We start from the raw sequence: 22,019 nt of genomic DNA, 5'->3' as shown, positions 1-22,019 counted from the left end.
TCCTGCGTACGGTGCGTTCCGCTCGGGCGCCCTATCTTGAAAGTAATCTGCGACGGGAACAAAGTGCCCGGTCATGCGGGCCTCATCCTCAAAGTGATGTGCGATGTGGACAAAGTGCACAGAGCGCTGGCAGCTTCGCATGCGTTGTGCTTTCGACGCTTATTTCGCGTTCAAGCGAGCCACCGCCCGAAGGTGAAGTCTTTCGCTGCTGCTGCCGCACTTCCTCAATCCAGCGTTCTCACAGGTAGTTTCCACGGTTATTGAGTGAAATGTATTCATGGTTACCCCGTGCGACCGTGACACCATGCTTGCTAATTTAGTTAGCAAGGAAGTGTTTACAAGGTTGTGCAGCCGATAAAACTGCTATCTTTACTTCGTGTAGATGTCTACTAATTTGCAATGGCAATCGATGCTCCGCCTTTTGGGCGCAAAGGCGACTTTTCTTAATGCCGACCTAAATAGGGATGTCGTTATAACCGTTTCTAAAGCAGCAAACAAACAAAACACAGGATGAAAGTCATGTGGAGTAAACTGAAAGCATATTTACAGATAGTTCCTTAACTTGAAGCTGCAATTCAAATCATGCGTTAAGTCAGGTTACATTGTCCAGTGCGTGTCTCCTAAAGATCTTTTCATGTAAAGTGTAAATACTTCTAAAGCAGGTACCATGTAATATTTACTTATAGTAATCAATATTCCTGTCGTTCATTACGGAGCAGAGCGTCAACGTCTGAGTAAACGCAAGCATAGTTTAAGAGGGCGAGACTCAGTTTCTTAGAAAGTAATAATGAGTGGCTCGAAGAGTACACCACAATTGTCTATTTTTGTTATTCTAAAAAGCACCCAAGAAAACAGAAAAGGATATGCATTCCACAGAGGAGAAACGTTTCAAAAGATCTATGTTGAAACCGCGCATTTGCGGCTTTCATATGCTCTTCAAGTTATGAAGCTATGAAACCATATAATTTTTTCATACCGGTTAGTTCAGGTGCGCAGAGCTTACTACATATCTGCATGTGTGACAATTGGTATCTCACTACTTCTTTTTTCGTGACAATTCTCACCCTTTATTTCGAGTTTTCTATACAGGCCAACCTAAGGAATGTTTTACCGAGCCTAGTGCTTTCATCAACATTTTCTTTCCGACCATGTCCTTGGGGGTTTATGCAGGAAGTGTACCTCTCGATTTGGTTTCTAACAGAGAGGTTTCCAAATGAATATTTCTACTGTGTATCGCTGAAAAGTTTTTGAGGAAATTTAATATTGACACGTGTACTTTCTTATGCGGCGACCTTATTTCATCGTCTAACAAATGTTAACGCTCATCCAAGGACGCGCCTGTATGTAACGGATGTTTCTGGAATGTTATCAATGGTTCCATCCACTGTCAGACACCGAACCCTGTGTAATCTGTTGCGTGTATGCGCGATGCGAATAGTGTAGAACTTTCTGGAAGGCACGCGCTCACCAGCAATTACTGTGAAATGTTCGATAGCTCGTGTATAAAAACCGATGCACTTGACCGGCAGATGAGATTTCGACGATCGCCGACCGTGTTCGCCGCTATTGCTGTGCTTTGAGTGTAACTTGCTTTTGTGGGCACAAGTTCGCCCGATAAAAAGTTAGTTTCCTCGCTGACAGTTTTGCCGCTGTATTATTCTCAGTCATTATCTATATGGTTCCCGCCAACACTTTACCGCGCCAAATACTTTGGCCTGCCAGGGCAGGATGTACTAGCTCGTGTGCGTAAAATGTCTCGGCCTCCATTTGCAAAAACGATCATTTGTGAAGTTACATTCTGAAACCATGCCTCTGAGAACCTGGCTGCGTTCAAGAGACTTTATCGTGGCGTCAATTTATTGTCGCTCTTGTCATCTACCTCAAGCAAATGAACATTTTCATAGCCTGCAGGGATGCTATTCTATATCTGGATGTGCTTCAACAGACTTCTCACAAAGACTGTGAGTTAAATTTTCATTCCGTGAGATATCTGGTGCTCAACCAGATATCCGGCTAAACACACACGCCTTCAGAAGGTGGAAATATCTGAACCATATGAATGTGTCGTGGCAGTGGTACAAAACAAATTTTAGAGGAGAATGGTATTTTTGAGACTTTGTTGAAAAATTTTGTGATGATGGAAAAACAGGTATCTCTAGGACCACATGTAGGGCGGACTTAGAGCTTTGAAGACATAAAAAAAAACGCCAATTTTAACACGGCAGCGTTAAGGGTCCGTATCGCAGAAAATTCGGCATCGGCCTCAGCGAAGTTGTCAGGGAGCGATAATTTCCGTGTCTATTGAGGTATATGTGTGTGGAACCCCTTGCCATCTGACATGCTGTATATACGGCTTATATTCTCACACCCTTCTATCACTAAAATTGCTCATAGCTTGTTTACGCGGAATTTTGAGAATGACTACCCAAAATCAAGTTTGCTGAAATAAAACACCGACAGCACAGGAATTTTATGTTAGGTCTCTCAGACTTCAACATTAAAAGTGCGAAACAATGACAGAAACTTGAAAACAACGTAATTTTGTTTTGGCACGCCCGTGCACACTTCCGAGATGGGCCCACGCAAGAGGTCGTCTTTCTACCAGAAAGCTCGCCTTTGTGCATAGCGTTCGCCCCCAGGGTTTCCCGGTAAACATTATGAGCTGCAGTTGCCGGGAAGCGTGAGAAGCAGTAAGGGATCTTTGAATGCTATCGCGTTCCATTCTTAAAGACGAAGCTTAAGCACCCTACAATTTTTTGCCATAATTTAATGACAAACATGCCACATGGCCAAGGCGTTTCGATGGTCGCGGGATGCAGCTCCCGTTGGGCGTTTCTTCGCCGAGCGACATGCCACCTATATATGAGAGCGCACGTGCTTCTCGCTGCGCAACGCAGACAGATAAGCAGTCAATAACTTGATAAGGATGATAAGGGGTATTGAGTTATGTGGGTATCATCATGGTTAATAATTGTTCGACACGGATGAATGAGGTCCTAAAGATCGATAAGGGCTTATAATAGTCAGAGCAACTTTAGCAAGGTTGATAAGACACGATAATGATTGATAAGCGTCGGATCAAGTTGGTTAAGGTTGAGAAACACCGATAAGGGTTGATAAGGGTCAAATCATGTTCGATAAGGTAGATAAGGACAGATAAGGATTGATAAAGATTGGATGGATGCGATAAAGTTGACAACGACTGATAAGGCCTAAGGGTCGAATGGAATACGTTAAAGTTGATAACGACCGATAAGTGTTGACAAGGGTTTCTACTGGTTGGATGGATCAAGTTTGGCAACATTGATAGTGACACCGGGCTTCGTGGAGATGAGCAAGTGGCAGAATGCCTAAACATACTTTGGCATCTCCAGTGGAGTTCCTGCATAATCTTTATTTCACGGCCAGCCGGCACATCCTGAAGAGCTAGACTTAATACTGCAGCAGACTGCAATATTCGGTCATTGTGCCTTTTCGTACGAAGGAGAAGTAAATTTCCTGATTTCGAATGCGTATACGCGTCTGCCTGCACATGTGTACATGGGTGTCCACACAGACTCAAGGGTGAAGTTGTTGTGCGTGACCATTTGTATTATGCAATGAGCCACCAAACAAACTCATACTCTATTCAACATGTTGCACCATCACGATTCCCCGTCTCTTCGGATGATTCTCCGTACGTAATAACGAAAACAACAGAGATAAGGGACATGTATCTGCGTGCACGCGATCGGGAACTCCTTGTATCGACATCAGTGAACTCCACGAAAGGACGAATACTAAGTTAATGAGATAAATCAATGTTTCATTTTACTGTTTGTTATAAGGTCCTTGTGTTATCGGAGAAACAATCGAAGGAAGCGTAAGTGCGTTAATGTATTTGCATACCAGAGTTTCTATGTTTTATTGCTAGCGTTGCAACAGCACCGTTCTGGGCTGGTAATTGACAGCCGCCCTTATAGATGTCAATCACAATGATAGGACGATGCGACCGAAGAAGTTTTGTGGACGACGCCTTTGCTTGTCGTCGTTCTCCGTAGCATTGTTGATGATAGGCCTCAGTCCCCTTTTAATATAGAGTAGGCGCTCTCGAAGAATATATTCGCGTTAAATTTGACAGCCATTCACAAAGACAAAACAACAACAACAACATAGAAGCATGTTAGTGAGAGCAGGAAAGAACGCTGCTCCCTTTGACGTCAACCGCCACTATCTGCAAGATCGCTTCCTTCTTTCATCACACAATGCCCGCCATCCGGCACCTTGTTTGCGGAGACAAAAGGGCTTTCACGCGTTGCGACGATACCACAGCATGTTGCGGAAACTCACCCTCATTGTTCGACGAGTACGGAAAGTTTATGGGCGCCTGCTTTACTCTTTTTTCTATACTTTTATACAGACCACCTGCATCTGCTTGCGCGGTTACGCCAACCGCGAGCTAAGTGCTATTGTTCGAAGGCTCACATCAACGCTTACTCGCCTTGCAGGAGGATGTGGAGGGGAAATTAAAGTTTGCACTTGTGTGGCTAAAATTTGTTAATTAAAAATCTGCTTAAATAAGTAATCAGGCGGATGGATTTGGATGTGCTCTCGAACAATAAGTTTCAATGGTTGCTTCTTTCTGTTTTTACTTTGAATGAACACGTATGGCGGTTCTGGCACCAACGTGTAAATGGGAAAACAAAATTTAATGACTGATAAATCATAAAGCTAGTTCAATTTTATTTCAAATTATAAAAAATTGCCTGAACGTAATTTTTTCTTCGCTTTGTGGCATAGTTAGCGCATAATAACCCACAGAGAAGGAATAGATCCTGTATTTTATGTTTCTTTATATGATGAACAATGTGTGAGCACTGTCATAAATCACAAATTATTTTATGTCATTTTATTCTGAGTCATTCAATGCCTTGCTCGTCTGATGATCGTTAATTCTCTGAGCACTACAAATTGCTTAGTTAACGTAACTATTAAATCATGCAACGGGAAGGCTGACGCAATAGTAAGCAAAACAATGCCTATTACCGTGCGAGTGTGTGTGCGCGCGTGCATGATCTGGTCACGTTCATTTACAAGAGCAATTGCTTTTTGGAAGCCTGAAAACGCGCTCATTCATTGAATGTGTACAGCACTACAATTTAACTTGTAACAAAGGAAGAAGGCTGTTGAATTTTTCTGTAAAGTTAGCACGGGCAATACTTCTAGTCGTCTTTGTCCATATTTACGGTGCGTTTTTGTTTGCAAACTCAACGACTGGCGGAATCGCAAGTGCTTGAAGTATAGTAGAAAGGTGGTGCAGCTTTCGTTACGCCATTGTTCAACACGGAGGTGCTACTGCCTTACTTTTCGCCAGAACAGTACAACACATTTTGACGACGACTTTTCTCGTCGCGGATGTCGTTGAGAATGCAGAGATTCGGGCTTTGAGGCACGCATTGGCTAATTTCATTGAAGATAACTGGAGGGCCTACAAGACATGTTTTATTTATTTATTTATTTATTTATTTATTTATTTATTGCACCCTCAAGGCCCGAAGGCATTACAGAGGGGAGTGGGAAAACGGGAAAGATAATTATGAAGTACGGAAAATAAACAATGCAGCGTGTTAGTAATTGTGATGACCCTAATATGGGGACAAAGGTTCGTGTAATCAAAAGGTTCTGATGGTTCGCTTAGGCGGAGCCTTCGAGAACCCAATTGAGGACAAAGCCGTTGGTTTGAACACACACACAAAGACTTTTAATCAAACTAAAAAGAGGCATAAAGTAAATAGAAGGAAATGGAAAGCATGCCTAAAATAAACAATCAAGCAGACATTGCGGCAGGGAACACATACAGGGCTTGCATGAGGTTAACGGGTGCGCGCGTCCGGGCTTGCCACGAGTGCAGGGATGCGTAACAGTCTCGACGCGGCGACGCGGCGACAAGCTGGTGAAAGGAGTGGCGCCGGTCTCACCATAGGTCGCGGCGTAAGCTGACCGACCGGGCGACCGGAGCGCGCCAGGTCTGGCTAGGCGAGGTAAAGCGGGCGGCTTGGTGGCACGAGTAGACGGCGGCGGCGTTCTGGCCGGGCAGCTGGCGTAGTGCTCGGGCCTGTTGCCCGACTGCTCTTGTCTCGCCCACGGGCGCAGAAGCTCGAACGCCGGCCTCGGGCAGCAGACGGCACGACAGACGGGGCGGCGTTCTGGCCGGGCAGCTGGTGTAGAACTCGGGCCCGTAGCCCGACTGTTCTCGTCCTGCCCACTGGCGCAGAAGCTCACCGGCGTTGAGGAGCTGACGGCACGCTCGGGTAGACGGGCGACGCACAGGAACAGGTTGGCAGGAGGCCCCGGTCGGGTGAAGTCCTGGCGGGCTCGGGTCTTTACTGCGTCCCTCGACTCAGACAAAAACTATTTGTGACACTATGTGCACTTGGGAGGGCGCAGGCATGTGTACCCCACCAACTTATGGCTTTGAGTATCCAGAACATCATTTGTGTTTTCATGCACTCGTATGTAGGCTCACCCTCTCGCTGACCTTCATAAGAAAGACGTCTCTTTCTCTTGGGGACCTCTGAAGGAGAAAGCCTTTTCTACCCTGATTGAGCGGCTTACAACTTCCCCAATTCTGTCACGTACACTTTGACCCTTCGGCGCCCACTGAAGTACGCACTGACGCGAGTGGTCATGGCATCGGCGCGGTCCTCGCTCAGCGTCAACAGGCCCAAGACCGTGTCATCGCTTACTCTACCCGCCTTCTTTCCACGCCCGAGCGAAATTACTCCATTACTGAGAGAGAATGTCTCGCGCTCGTATGGGCGGTCGCCAAATTCCGGCCGTACCTTTTCGTTCGGAGCTTCTGCGTCATAACCTACCATCACGCCCTCTGCTGGCTCTCCTCTTTGAAGGACCCAACTGGACGACTTGCACGTTGGGCATTGCGTCTACAGGAATATACATTTGTATAAGTCAGGGCGCCTGCATGCAGACGCTGACTGCCTGTCCCGCAATCCCGTGGATCAACCGGACGACACCGATGCAGACTCGGACATCAGTGTTCTATCCATCTCCGGCTTCCTCCATATTGGCGACGAGCAGCGCAAAAATCCTGTTATTCGAACACTTATGGAACGCCTAAGCTCCTTGCCCAATGACCCGTCCCTCCGGATGTTCACCTTGCGCGATGGAACTTTATACCGTCGTAGCGTTCGTCCAGACGGCCCGGAGCTCCTCCTAGTCGTTCCCAAGCGCTTTCGACTAGCCGTGCTCCACCAACTTCACGACGCTCCTACTGCTGGACATCTGGGCATCACTCGTACATACGACCGCCTGCGGCGCCGCTTCTTCTGGCCGGGCATTTATCGCTCTGTGCGCCGTTACGTCACCTGTGTCAGCGCCGGAAGACGCCTGCTACGCCTCCCGCTGGCTTGCTTCAACCAACTGATATCCCCACAGAGCCTTTCTTTCGTGTGGGCCTAGACCTCCTTGGCCCCTTTCCAATTTCTATCAAAGGCAACAAATGGATTGCCGTAGCAACCGATTATGCCACGAGATATGCCATCGCACGAGTGCTACCAACCAGCTGCGCTACATATGTCGCAGACTTCTTACTATACGACGTCATACTGCACCACGGCGCCCCTCGCCAGTTGCTGACGGATCGCGGCCGCTACATTTTATTGAAGGTCGTCAATGACCTGCTCCGCTCCTGCTCTACAGAACACCAGATTGCTACCGCGTACCACCCTCAAACGAACGATCTCACCGAGCGACTCAACCGCACGCTAACTGAAATGCTGGCCATGTACGTTTCCGACGATCACCGTGACTGGGACGTCCGTTTACCATACGTCACTTTCGCATACCACTCGTCCCGTCACGACACTGCCGGATTTTCACCATTTTACCTTTAGTATGGCCGCGACCCTACCTTGCCCTTTGACACGTTGCTACCTTCTGCAGTACAATCGCACAGCACTGGTTACGCTCGCGATGCTATTGATTTAGCCGCCCTGGCCCGAGATGTCGCCTGTCATCGCCTCCCAGTCTCGCAAGCTTCTCAAAAGCGACGCTACAACCTTCGGCACCGAGACTCCCATTGTTCACCTGGTTCCCTTGTTCTTCTCTGGACGCCTTCACGTCGCGTCGGCTTGTCGGAAAAACTACTTTCCCGGTATTCTGGTCCGTACCAGATCTTACGCCAACTGTCCGACTTCACATAAGAGATCGCCCCAGTCGGTCACCCTTCATTGCATCGCAACATCACCAGCGATGTTGTTCGTGCCACCAGGCTTAAGCCCTATGTCCCCGCATTAATTGAGGCTCTATAACTTTCACCGGGACGGAGCTATTCCACCGGGAGGGTGATGTTACCGTGAAGGGAACGAAGAAGTTGAATGGGACTACACGAAGACGAAGTCTGGCAGTTGCCTGAACGCCATATAGGCCAGTTGTAAATATACGTTATTTTACACTCGTGGGCCTGCTTTCTTCCTGCAACAATATTGTTTCCAAAATTATCTGTTACAATTGTTCACTCTGAGACGAAGCAAGATCTAGACGAAACAAGACGAAACAGGTTCTAGTGCGGTGTCATTGACCAAGAAGTGGAGACTGGGTAATGAAGCAACGTGAAAGGTGTATAGATTCGTGTTTAGTAATTTTCGATTCCAACTTCCAAGAATGTCCCATAGTAATAACGTTATTCTATTCGCGCTGAGGACAAGCAACATCATCGTCATTAATTATGTTCTGATATATCACACAGTCATCGGCGAGCAAGCATACTTTTTAGAAAAGGTTAGTTGGTAATTCATTATTGAAGATAAGAAATAATAACTGTCTTCATACAAAGCCATGCGAAACTCATCAGAAAATGGACTCAATCAATGTGCGAAAATCGTTAACAGTAACGAAATGAGTATGGTTGGTTAGAAAAGCGGTAATCCAGTCGAAGACGGTAGGGTCGAGAATAATATGCATAACCTGAAGAAGTAGTAATGTATCACTAATTTTACCGACCATCTTGGAGAACTAGAAGAAAAGGCAGTCTTACTTAATTCCAAATTCTACAGCTTGAAGCACGTCATTAGGGAAAATCGGTATAATAAGGACAGTGAACTGAGCAAGTTGGTATCGATTGATGTTGAAAAATTTTGCTCTAGAAAAGAGGGAGGCAACGGAGATAGAGGAGAAAAACACTGTAATGTTCAAAAGAATTCTCGTGGAATGGTCGGGACCCCTTTAATCCAAGGATCCTTATGGCCTCGGCCGCCCACTTGACCTGTTTTGTGAAGGACTATTGTCCCGCCAGATCTGAGCTGGTTAGCTGTGCCTCCCATTGCTCCAGTGTGCGGTGTGTTTATCAAACGGTTGTGATTCAAAATCTCATGTAACATGGTGTAGTGTTGGTATGCCGCCGCAACAATGACAGTCGGGCCTGTAGCGAGTGGAGAACAGGGCACTTTCTAATCAAAGTGGGGGAATAAACCGGTGTGATTTATGCACCAGGTGGCGGCTTCCTCTCCATTCAGTTCTGAATGAGAGGAGGGTATTTTTTTCTGGTTGTACGCTGGTGAGGGAGAATCTGTCGGGCAGTCATTGGATTAGGTTTATTACGGTGGCTTCCCGGGACCATCCCAGTAGAGTGCGCCCTGTTAATAATCCCGCGGGCTACCGAATCAACCATTTCGTTCCCGTCCAGGCCCACGTGGCCTGGGAAACACACGATCCGGTGATGATGGGCGCATTTTGTCGGTATTATTGAGCGACTTGTTTAGGCCAGTCACGTGACCCTTGAGACGCATGCGAGATGCTTCAGTTGAGTCTCTGATTATGGGGACTAAAGAAGAACGTGGCGTGTTCCATGTGTGTTCTTCGCTTGTCTTCATCTTCTCTAGCGCTAAATTTTCAGCACAAAAACTAGTACCTGAGTTCTACAGGTACAATTCTTACAGTAACCTTATTGCTCCTGTGTGAAAAACAGAATATTTTCTAGAAATGTTTCTACGTGAGAAGAGTTCATTAAATTTTGCATAAGCTTGCGCTACTAAAATTTACAAATCATTGTAGTCATCAATATGAGGGAAATAGAATGGTAGTTATGCAGATGATGAGTTTCTCCAGGCCTGTGCATTAGCATTATTTAGTCGTTACCAAGCATTCTAAACGTTCCCACGTTCAAGGGACTGCGAAAAAACGTAGTATAGAATGATGAAAGAGTATTGCAGTTTGTGTTTATTTTTTAAATTTGAAATTAATTCTGTGAGCACCACAGGACTCTGTAGATTAAAACTATTTTAATTGTGCTGTTTTAGGTGCCGAAACGAGTATATTGGATTATGAGGCATGCAGTAGAGGGGCTGCGACATACAGCTGCAGTGTGCCTGGAGGCCCTAACACATAAAGACAGTACTCGTCTAACAGATATAAGCAGAAAATGGCGAAGAAAAAACGACCTACAATATACAACATGAAAAGCACTCGTCCTTTAACATATATGATTACAACGCAGTTGTAAAAGAAAGACAAACAACACTATGCCATCGACACACCGAAGGTGCCTTATGAGCATATCCTTCATTATATATACAGCCGAAAACTAATACTGCTGTCAACATGCCTAGTATGATCAGAAAAAAAAACATTGCGCCCAATGAATATGACATGCAGCAATCAATGTGAAGAAACGGCTTCTTCCCCATCTATTATCTACTTTTTCTTCTTTATAAAAATTCCCTCTAACTTGTATTCGGGTTAACATACTCACAAATACATTTTTTTACCCAATTAAACGCGAAGGTAAGGTAAATCGTTACGACTGCTTCAGGTAGTTTGTGCGCCTTAATGGTACCAGCCACTTGTCCTGGCCGCGAGTATTCACAAAACTTTTGGCACCTTCAAGCCCGAGTGTGCATTGTAAAAAGGCTCCGAAATATTCAGGGGCTAAGGAAAAGCAAAGCAACTGGCGGAATTCAAAAAGCTTGGTTACTCTTATTATGCTGTATTTAGCGAAAAGTTCGGCAGTAAAATGAAAATATGAAACGTTTGCTACGTAATTTATTTAGTATTATGTTATAATTGAAACGATCAAATGCATTGCTATAGTCAATAAAAATATCCAATTTTACTGTTCCATCATCGATGCCATTTACTCTTAGTTCAATTTCACACAACAGTGTTGTCTCAGTCAATGTGCTTGGGTTCAATCCGTGTTGACAGTCAGCAAGGATGTTACTTTTTGAAAGTAAACTGTCAGTGCATTGATAACGCATCTCTAAAACATGTTTCGTGCTATAAGTATATTGTCGTTTACATCCACTCTAACCTTTCCTGGAATACATACATTGCACACGTATTAAACAACGCTAATAGATCATTAGGCTATCTCTTGTCCAATTTCACACATGACTTACAGTCTCTCAAGCTGACGCTCTCCAAATCCTAATCCGAAATAAACTCTACTCGCCATGGTGGCTTAGCGGCTATGGCGCTGCGCTGCTAAGCACGAGTTCGAGGGATTAAATCCCGGACGGCTGCATTTCTATGGGACCGAAATGTGAAAACACCCGTTCCCGTGCATTGGGGGCATGTTAAATCGCATGGCGGTCAAAATTTATCCGGCGTATCATATCGTGGTTTCGGCACGATATGATATTTTAACTTTAATGTAACATTAATGTTAACTTGAATACTCACCCTAAGTTTGGGGCTCTAATGTGTACTTAATGTATTTAGTAGAAATCGTACAAAACAATCCCAACCAATTTACTATGTTGAAGTACAGCACGACAGCAAGCATCAGCACAATGATGTCTAATCTAGGGTTGTTATCTTTAGCATCGCACAGTAAACTCTGGCCTTTCTCTCTCTCTTTCACAAACTATTTAATCATCTTTTACAGCGCAACGAGGTTCTTTTTCCGCCCCATCACATACCATCTCGGCTTGATGGGCAAACTAAATTTGCCATTTATATTCTTCACGTTCTTCCATGTTTTCGTTCCGGCAGCTGAAGTGTGGAATGGCATTTCCTAGATTGTTGTCCTCATAAAGAAACTAAGCGCTCCAAGCAAATTTGCGCGATTTGTAGGGTAAATTTCTAGTGAAAATTAACAGCAATATTACGTGCATTTCATGGGGTCACAATGATCATTCAAATTTTATACTTAGAACTAACTATAAAGAATGTACCTTGCTCTGTCATTTTCTAATTATGTATACAATTTGTACTTTGTTGACTTATTTGTCCCCTTTTAGTTGTGCTTATTCTATATTGAACTTTTTCCCCACTCACTTCTGCAATGCTTCTAGGCCTCAGGGTATAATAAGTAAACAAATAAGGGAACAAATAAATAGATAACACCTGTATGCCAACGCGTCACGACTTATTGAAGGATGCAGACAAGCACATGCCTAACCTTTATCAAGCTACTTCATTTCGGTTTTCAAAAGGCACGCCAAGGACAGACTGACACACTCGGAACCTGTTTTGCTAAAGTGATGTGCATCTACCAGCTCACACGATCGCTTCTCTCATTGCTGGAGAAACAAGAAAGCTTAATAAATACAGGCAATTAAATCCCGGCCACAGAGGCCACATTTAGGTGGGGGGGAAATGCAAAAACTCCTGTCAGCAGTCCATTGTGGGTACGTTAAAGATGTCCTCGTGGTCAAAATGGACTTGGAGTCCCCCACTACGGCGGGCCTCAAAATCAAATTGCGGTTTTGGTGCGTCAAATACCAGAAAAATAGGCGTGCAGTCACAGCTCCTGCAACGCACAGCTGACTGATAATATGATGTATACCCGTGAGCAAAAGTATCCGGAACAGGGATTGTGCGATAAAGCCGATTTTTTCCTCAGTCTGCGAATGCAACTTGAAACTGAGGACTGCGGTCCAAACTTAACATTTGGAATTTTCGAGTCTAGTCGTCAATTTCAGTTTGTGCAGGCTAACTGCATATAGTTTTTTTGTTTTTTTCGAGACCTCGTGGTTCGTATACTTTTGCGCACGGGCGCACCTTTTAATAAACTAAGAAAATGGCCCACGTAAGCACGACGACAGAAGATAGAAAACACATTACCAGCATGAATCAAATCTCACTTTCATAATGTTTATTTTTTTTTGTCTAAATGGACTGTCCTACCTCGAGCGACAAGTCACTCTTTGAATAAAAGTTTATTCATCATCGTCATCTCAATGAAAAGAAAGTGGCAAAGTCAAACGTACGTCCAGCAATCCATTGACCCCATTTTCTACACGGGGAGGCGGCAGCATAGCCGCGTCCCCAGAATTCGCGAATACGTATAGAACAATAACTGAAACAAAGCCAACAACACGTGCAATATCAACGTGTATACCAATGACTTCTTCAAGCACGCGTGTTCAAGTATGTGCTGAAGCGAAGATCTTTCTTGATCACGGACGTAGTGCACTAGGCTACTGCTTACGATCTGCGGCCAGATAAAATAGTAGCACCATTAATGTCGCGGAGACAAGTGAAGAAAAAAGAACAAGTTGACGAAATTCGTCAAAAAATGGAACAGCACCTCCCGAGGCAACAAGCCGATGGGGTAGTAAGCCGAACGTGACGGCCGTTGCCCAGTACGTGACACATCACGCACTCGAGACAGCCAATGTGAAATCATCGGATATAAGTGGAGGAATAAGGATAAAAGGCAAAAGAATACGCTAAATAAATGGCAAAAGCGTAATGCAAACAATAGCGACATGAGTGCTAGAGTGCGTAGAGGGTGCACTTATTGCCCCTCGTCGTGACGTGTTCAGCGTCTGCGCAGCCTTCCTCTTTTGCTACCGACCGAGCGGAGCTCAGAATCTATAACGTCGTGAGGGCAGAGGTAATTAGTCTTTCGTTGCAGTTGTCCGCAGTCGTCGTTGTGCGCAAACAGAAGGATATGAAGTGTCGAGAGAAGGCTCACTGTTACGCGACGAAACGCCCTAGCACTCATGGTTTGGCGGAATTGGTGCGCGAAATTGGCCCTTTCTAGTTCGGGCATGTGGCCTCTCGTGCAACGTTGTACTAGCAATGTGCTGTAAAAAATAATATAAAAATAAAACAATGGCAGCATGGATTGATATTGGTTACATTTTCTTCTATAGACGATGAACGCTAGACGTGGTCTACCTGCCGCTCATAGGAATATCCAGCCTTTCGTGATTTTTTTTTTCACCGATACGAAATGATGCGTCCTGAAATTGAAATGGTTCATGGCGGAGTAAGGATGGCAGGCCAAGGTTACTCTACGCTAGTAATTTAAGGGATTCTAAAAATATAATTATATTTAAAATGGTTCATTGCAACTATGCATGGAAATATTCCGGTCCAAAAAGCTATGCTTCAGAAAAACTAAGGAAGAAGAGCAAGATTAGCCTGCTGTATAATCGATGCTCTGACCTGTTAGTAATATACCTTCGCTTTAATTTTCGAAGCAACGATGCAGGTGTAACTACAGATATCTATAATTATTGCTGTGATTTGAGAAATAAAATACAACGCTTTAAAGGACTGCATGACATGCATGAACAATTCTCGCTTGTTGAAGTTTACTAAATTGTGAAACTGAATGAAAATTTTTCTATTTCAATTTCCTGCCAGCTCTTATATGATCTCACGGAGTAACATCCCCATGCAGCGCATTTACATTTTCTGAAGAATGATTCGGTTTGCTCAGTTCATTTGACAACCAACTGCCTGCATTCATTCGTTTGCAAAGTGAGGCACACCGACACATACGACACTCAAGACATGCACACATATGATTAGCGTGCTCCCGTGATCATTCGCATCACATTTTTCAACACTACCACTAACTTCCAATGGCGAAAGCTACCCGTACCTGCATTATCCAGATTTTCTTTTATATAATAAGCAAGCTCCTAAAAAAATTTAGAACACTGGTGGTAAAATATCTTCGGTCAATCGTTTCTAGCAAAGTCCAAAATTTGTCACATAGCAGCGTATATAACGCCTGCGTGATACGTTCCATAGCATATCATAGCGTATATAGCGGATCAAGACTACTTGACAGACACAGAATGCAATAAACGCCGATGTGCAGCGTAAGTTGAAGCCAGGGAAGCCGGCCGACCGGGACAGAAGCGATCAGTAATGTGCAAGGCTGGCGAAAGAAACAAACAGAGAAAGTAAACTGCCTTGAGTATCGATTGGTGTTGACGCGGGAAGGCGGGCCCGGCCCTCGCCCTTTGCCGTCGTCCGTGTCAGGTGGAGGCGCTGACGTCGCTCGCCGCGAGGGAGCGCTAGCTCCGGGGACCCAAGGCGCGCAAAAGCGAGACGTGGTCCGCGCAGTTGAAGCTGGTGCGCGAGGTGTCCCACGCGGTTTCGCAAGTGTCGGCGATTTCGCAAAAGCGCGCTTTCAGTTTATGCAGTCGCAGCAACGTGAACCTCAGCCTATAGGCAAGGCAAGAACATCGGAAGACGCCTGAGAATTTCTCACCGGAGAGCTATTGATACTGTCTGGCGCCGTAGCTTCGAATGCAAACTACCTGCCAAAACATGCAAACCGGCGTGGTCGTCCTGCACAGTGCCTCGTCCGAAACGATCCAGAGCGGTGAGTAGAAGCCGAGACGAGACCTTTTTTGTTAATAACGGCACTAGGCGCAATCGTGGACCTAAGGCTAGGGATTGCGAAGAAATTGGCTAAAGCAATGTTTTAAATTCCGGGAATGTTTTTGCTCCCGAGAGCGTTCGATCACTGGGAGACGATTTGGCTGTCCTATCTATTGTTTTGTGCAGTCAGCGAATTGTTGACAAACAGCGCACAAACGATATCACGTAGTAAGTTCATAAACTAGTGACTCGTTTTGGCTTTTGTTTTATCGCGTTGCACTTTCATTTGGAGCATGTTGTTTGGGTAACTCCACTGTATTGCGCCTTCTTGCGTCTTGGACAACGAATTATGTTAGACATTTCGGCTCCCTTTAAAACTTCGATTGCCGGAGAAAAAAATATTGTCTAGGGTGCCGGACAACACTTTTTGTTCTTGCCATTAATGCTGCTGTGACGTTCCTAGAACCAAGCTTGGTTCTTTTACTCGGCCGTATACCTTGGCTGCCATGCTTTTATGGCCTACGAACTGAGAATCACACATTGTTTAATTTCTTCTTTATCTTACTTTCACGCTGGAAAGCAGCTCTGCTTCTGGATGGACCAACGGGAACATCTGGCAGCTGACCACCTTCGACAACACTTTGCGAGGCTGGGGCGCGAACAAATGAAAACTAAAGCTTTCCATTCAAAGCTCTTCCCTGCGTGTGAAAAACACAACGGCAAGCATACGATGTATTGGGCACGAAGGACAAGGACATTACATTAGGTGAGTCTAAGTTGCACCTATTTGATTACACGTAAAATGTTTTTGCGAACACTTGTGGAATATTTCATCGGGTGCCTTTAATTTTGATTCGCTGACGCTCCAACTGTATAGCCATCTTACTGGAAGTAAAACAGAAATATATTTCACTCCTGATGTGCTTACTTTTAACGATTATATGGCCTTTCTGTATTGAATTTCACCTTCTACGCGCAAATGAAACGACAAGTCGATAGAAAACTAAGTCGCTTTTTTTGTTGTAGAGAAACCGATATGGAATTTTTGTATTTCAAGCAGTCGTATTATTGGGAATTTATATTTTATACTCTCGCAAGTAGCTTAAGTTTGAGCACTGATACGTATTAGGCACAACGTAAAAACTAAGTGCCCAAGTATATCACGGCGGAAACTCTTGCTCAATGGGGAAAGTGCACTTTCTGCGTTTTATGTTTCCTTGTCCTCAACCAATAAAACCGCCTTTTTAGTACTCTCCATATTCAATAAATGGCTAGGTTAGACATTCTCTACAAATCTATACATTATTTTCACAATGAGAGGATAGTCCACCCTTGATATATTTACTCCCTGGCAGTGAATATTGGCACAAATAAGAAGCTTGACTGTAAAGAAAAATGCGGCGAGATTTCTGATGCGTGGAACTAATGTGCGGTCGCATTTTTTTTGTTACTGTAAGTATGACAACATTAGAGAAGACGCTTGTGTCTTTCATTTCTCAGCATTTAATGTTCACTTTCGCGATGAACTTACCGCACCAAATGCACAACATAGTGCCCTAGAATGCTGAAAGCCTGACTGGTACTAAGGCAGTATACAAGCTTGTGAGTTCCCGAGGATTTTCCTGAAAACAGTAGCATCGCCAGCATGCACGTCACCGACGCCAATGCGAGCACGAAGCTTTAGACTGGCATTAAGGTAATGTATTTCATTTGTCTGTGTAGTTGCTTATTGCAAAGACGCTTTCTATTTAAAGAGAGCTTCATTGTAGTTAAGTTCTAAATGATAATATCAGTTTACTTCATCTCTCCATTCAAAGATCTTCTCAAGTTTGTATGTTATTGCACTAATATGAAATGCTGAAGTTGTGCGAAAAAGTGATGTGGTATTTCGTGATGCAGAAACCTGCACGTAACAGGGTACGCTAAGAATTTGAGTTAAGAAAGTTATGTATTACAGCGGTGTTCACAAAAAGCTCAGGTACACAGGAATTGTTCGTAAGAGTGAATCTTAGCCTATCGTAATAATGGACATACTAGCAAAGGTGACCAGCAATGGCGGAGTACACTTACGTACAAAAATGCTGTGTCGATTTGGCGCCAGGAGCGAATGATTGTGATGCTGAATGAAATAAATTTAAAACGATCGATATGCATTAATCAATAAGTGACATGACATTGTTTTGCTGTTCGCCTTAATGGAAGTCCTAAAGCTTGTTCTCCTAAAGTTACCGCGAAATATGTGAGAGTTGAAAACTTTTTGTTTTCACGCATAGAGATTTGTGTCCAATTTCAGAGTTTTCTTATTTGGGATTGCACAGGAAGCGCGCATGTGCTAGTCCTTCATTCTGCCTATAGTTTCGCTATCTTTCATTATGTATAGCGGTATGCGGGGGACATAGAAAGGTTCGGCCACTTAAATTAGACGCAAGGGGCTTAACATTATGGCAAGGCCGTGTTAGTGCATCATACTGGGCAGCAGTGCTTTGCCAAGTCGCAAAACTACTACATTTGCCTACTTTTATTGTTGATGACATATTTGGGAAACTAGCGAACAAATACCTTCCAATTGGCCTAACCCCAGGTTCTCCCCTCCCTCAGTATGAGGGCGCGCCTGCCCCAGAGCTGGACGTCCCCTTCTCGGAAGCTGAAATCAGGGAAGTGCTGCACAATTTAAACGGAAGGTCTGCCCCAGGCCCCGACGGAGTTACAAACCGGCTCTTACGAAATTTGGACGACAAAGCAATTCAAGCTTTAGTGAATGAGATAAATGAGGTATGGGAGGAGGGCGTTGTACCGGAGACTTGGAAGAAGGCCACAGTGGTCTTAATCCCCAAGCCAGGTAAATCACCCAGCTTGGAGAACCTCCGTCATATCTCCCTTACTACTTGCATTAGCAAAGTAGCGGAACATGCAGTGTATAACAGGATATCGAGATATATTGAGCGCAAGGAACTATTCCCGTACAATATGGTTGGTTTCAGGCCCTTGCTTTCAACGCAAGATGTTATGCTCCTGCTCAAAACACAGATAATCGACTCTCAAAGCAAAGATGTAAAAGTGGTCCTCGCACTGGATCTATCCAAGGCATTCGATACAATTGCACATGACTATATCCTTCAGGAGATATCGGCCTTGAACTTAGGAGTTAAATTCTTCTCCTTCGTTGCATCCTTCCTCGAGAGCAGGATGGCGGCCATAAAGTTGAGGCAATCAGTCTCGGAATATTTCACACTCGGAAACAGGGGTACTCCCCAAGGGGCAGTTATCTCACCCCTTCTGTTTAATATAGCAATGCGCAAGTTGTCGGAAAGCCTTGCAGCAATTCCTTACGTAGGTCATGCATTATATGCTGACGATATTACAATCTGGTGTCCTGGAGGAATGGAGGCTACGGTCGAACAAGCTCTACAGGAGGCTCTGGATGTTACAGAGTCTTTCTTGAAAGGTACGGGACTGGCACTCTCGCCTGGAAAGTCGGAACTCCTGCTGTACAGACAGGCTAGACGAGGTGCTAGGGGACTCACCCCACTCGATCAGGTGCCCATTAGCGTTCGTACCAGAGATGGGCACACCATACCGAGAGTAGACTCTATCAAAATACAAGGGCTTTCAATAAGGGATGCAACGCTAAGACTATAGCCCAACTCACCACGAAAACTGAAAACATTACTAGATTAATTATGAGAGTGTCCAACAAGAAAGGTGGCATAGGCGAGGATATACTCCTTAGGGCTCACCATGCTTTCCTCATCAGCCATGTCATTTACATAGTCGCAGCCCTGAATTGGACGAAAACAGCAATGGATAAATTAGACACGCTTATGCGCAAAAGTATCACAAGGGTGATCGGCGTGCCAATCACGGCTAGCACAGAGAAACTCATGACATTGGGAGTACACAACACAACTTCGGAATTAATAGAAGCACAAAGATCAGCACAAATTATTAGATTATCAAACTCCAAAGCAGGCAGAAGACTTCTGGATGCGGCAGGCCTCCGTCCTAGCTTCAATCAGGGAAATATCACGCAACTTGATATTCAGACAAGGAACTCCTTTATTGTATACCCTTTTCCAAGAAATGTCCACCCCCAACACAATAAAGGTCGAAGGTTAGCGAGGGCTAGAAATTTCTTAAAGAACATATCTGGAACGGAGACCTTTGTTGAAGCGGCGCGACACGCCAGTGCCAACAAGTTCTCCGTAGCCATAGTCAATGACAGGGGAGAACTCCTCTCGGCAGCCTCGCTGAAAACCTCCTGGGTCGATGTGGCGGAACAGGCTGCTATAGCTCTCGGATTACTGGACTCAAAACGCACTACGGTGTACACGGACTCCCGAGCAGCCGTTAGAGCGTTCGCATCGGGATTGATAGCCAAAGAAGCAGCCAGGATTCTGAACGGCAAACAGCCCTCTGACATTGTTCACCACATAGTCTGGTTCCCGGCTCACATGGGACCAGACGTATTACCGGGTCACCTGAACCCTAATGAGATAGCCCACGACCATGCGCGAGGTTTCGTATGCCGCGACCGGATGGTGTCTCGGGTGAGTTCGGGAGAGCTCGTCCACAGTGATCCACTGGTTACTTTTCATGAAATCACCTCTCATTACAGAGGGAATAGGCAGAGTTTTCCTTTCCCCCATCATAAGCTCAACAGGCCACAAGCTAGCACGCTTCGCATGCTCCAGACGGGGTCCTACCCCTCTAGGGGCTTTTTGAACATCCTCCACCCGGACATCGATCCACTCTGCCCAGATTGTGACGCTGAATTTAGCTCATTAAATCACATGCTCTGGCAGTGCCCTGTGTTACAAGATTTTATTACAGACGAAGACTGGACGAAGGCCATCACAGACCCGAGGGAGGACGTCCAGCTCCTGGCTGTCCAGAGGGCCCGTGAACGAGCGGAGAGGCATGGCCTCTCTGTTCCGACATGGGACTAGCCAACGGCTGGGTAGGGACCTGCAGGCCCCCGCTTAGCTCCTCAGGACCCCAATAAAGTAGTTTGTTGCTCCTGCTGCTGACACAAGGGATATTATTTATCAAAGGGTAGGTTGTGGGCATATTTCTATTATTTGAATCGGTAGTGTCAACGTCGGTGAAGGCAAACCTGGCTCAACCTGTGCAGCTTAAGATACCTTAGAGATCCTGGTAGTTCAGAGGGAATTCTTGACACGCAACATTCGATCGCACGTGAATCAATTCGTCGCGGCAAGCAGCACATATATATTCCTATGGTACCAGAACATCTACACAAGGCAAACTTCGTGCCTTATAAAAGTTAACGATGAAGTCAGCACTTATATTTGCCGCTGATGATACGTATAACGCAGTCAGCAAGTCACCTCTATAACCTTTTCGTTACATTCATTGGACAAGCCATCTCATAAGAGGACGATGAGTTTTTAATGACAACAGAACTGGACAAGCGGCTGTAGCCTAAACTGATTCTTATAGTGCTACAAGTTCCACCGTTCTGTGCGGTGATAGCACGCTGTGACAGTGATCGACTGTGATAGTGTATCTGTGCTCCCTTTCTTTCTCCTTCTCTTCTTATTTCTCACTTTACCTCGCCTTTCCTCTCTCCCCAGCGCAGGGTAGCAAACCGGACCTTCCCGTCTGGGTAACCTCCTTGCCTTTCCACTTTATTTTATCTCTTTCATTGAACTCTGGTGAAGCGTCTTTGCTATAATAAACAATTTCGAATAATGCTATTTTGTTATATATTGTACGGCAGGATACTGTGTTCTTCTGATACTTTCAGTGAAAGTCCATTGCCATGGTAACCTTTATCTCTGCGCATCGTCTGTTTTCACGGTTGGCTAACGACGCGAATGACCTACATCGGCCGCCAGCGATGTCATCGCGTTGGCATGCGGTGAGCGTCGGGTGGTGCCAGTGTGATCACATTGAAGATAGTGGTTCGTGCTTTCCTTAAGCAAACAAGTAAATCTTCAATAATACGAACTTGCAGCCCTATTCCCCTTCCCCTAGTTCATTGTCATATTGGTTATGTGGTATTAAGCGCCATGCGTACTAGAAAGAACTTTCAATAGTTCTAAAATGGACAGCCATAGATGAAATGTTTGTATGTCGTTATTTCTTGCACTGCCAAAGTGCCGCAAAATACGAGTACCTACTATCAGCTGTTCTGTACACATTTAAAGGGACACTAAAACAAAGTATGTAGTCGACCTAGATCGACGGAGTATTCGTCTAGAAGTCGATCATAGTTTTCTGCATGGCTATATATCAAATCCTTGCCCAGGAAATTTCTGTCAAAGGTCCCGCTGTTGCATCTCCATTTGAACATCAGGCACCAAAGCGGAGGACTTGACGTCATCTCCACGTCACCACCCTCTATGCCACTGTTATGTGTTTTGTAGACTCCTTATTTAGCTCCATATACGAAGCATACTGCTTCGCGGGTGTAGGTGTTGAGCTTGCGT

The 22,019-nt window shown here is 45.0% G+C and overlaps 1 long non-coding RNA gene across 1 annotated transcript; it reads left to right on the top strand.

Moving 5' to 3' along the window:
• Positions 1–15,314: 15,314 nt before the first annotated feature.
• Positions 15,315–21,301, top strand: LOC142581928 (uncharacterized). Its single transcript, XR_012828326.1, has 3 exons — positions 15,315–15,568; positions 16,151–16,333; positions 21,162–21,301. It is a non-coding gene; the product is annotated as an uncharacterized LOC142581928 (long non-coding RNA).
• Positions 21,302–22,019: the final 718 nt, after the last annotated feature.

This window comes from Dermacentor variabilis, chromosome 5 (genome assembly GCF_050947875.1).
Source record: "Dermacentor variabilis isolate Ectoservices chromosome 5, ASM5094787v1, whole genome shotgun sequence".
NCBI classification, from domain to species: domain Eukaryota; kingdom Metazoa; phylum Arthropoda; class Arachnida; order Ixodida; family Ixodidae; genus Dermacentor; species Dermacentor variabilis.
The sequence above is the reverse complement of the archived record's forward strand: the minus strand, read 5'-3'. Positions and strand labels throughout refer to the sequence as shown.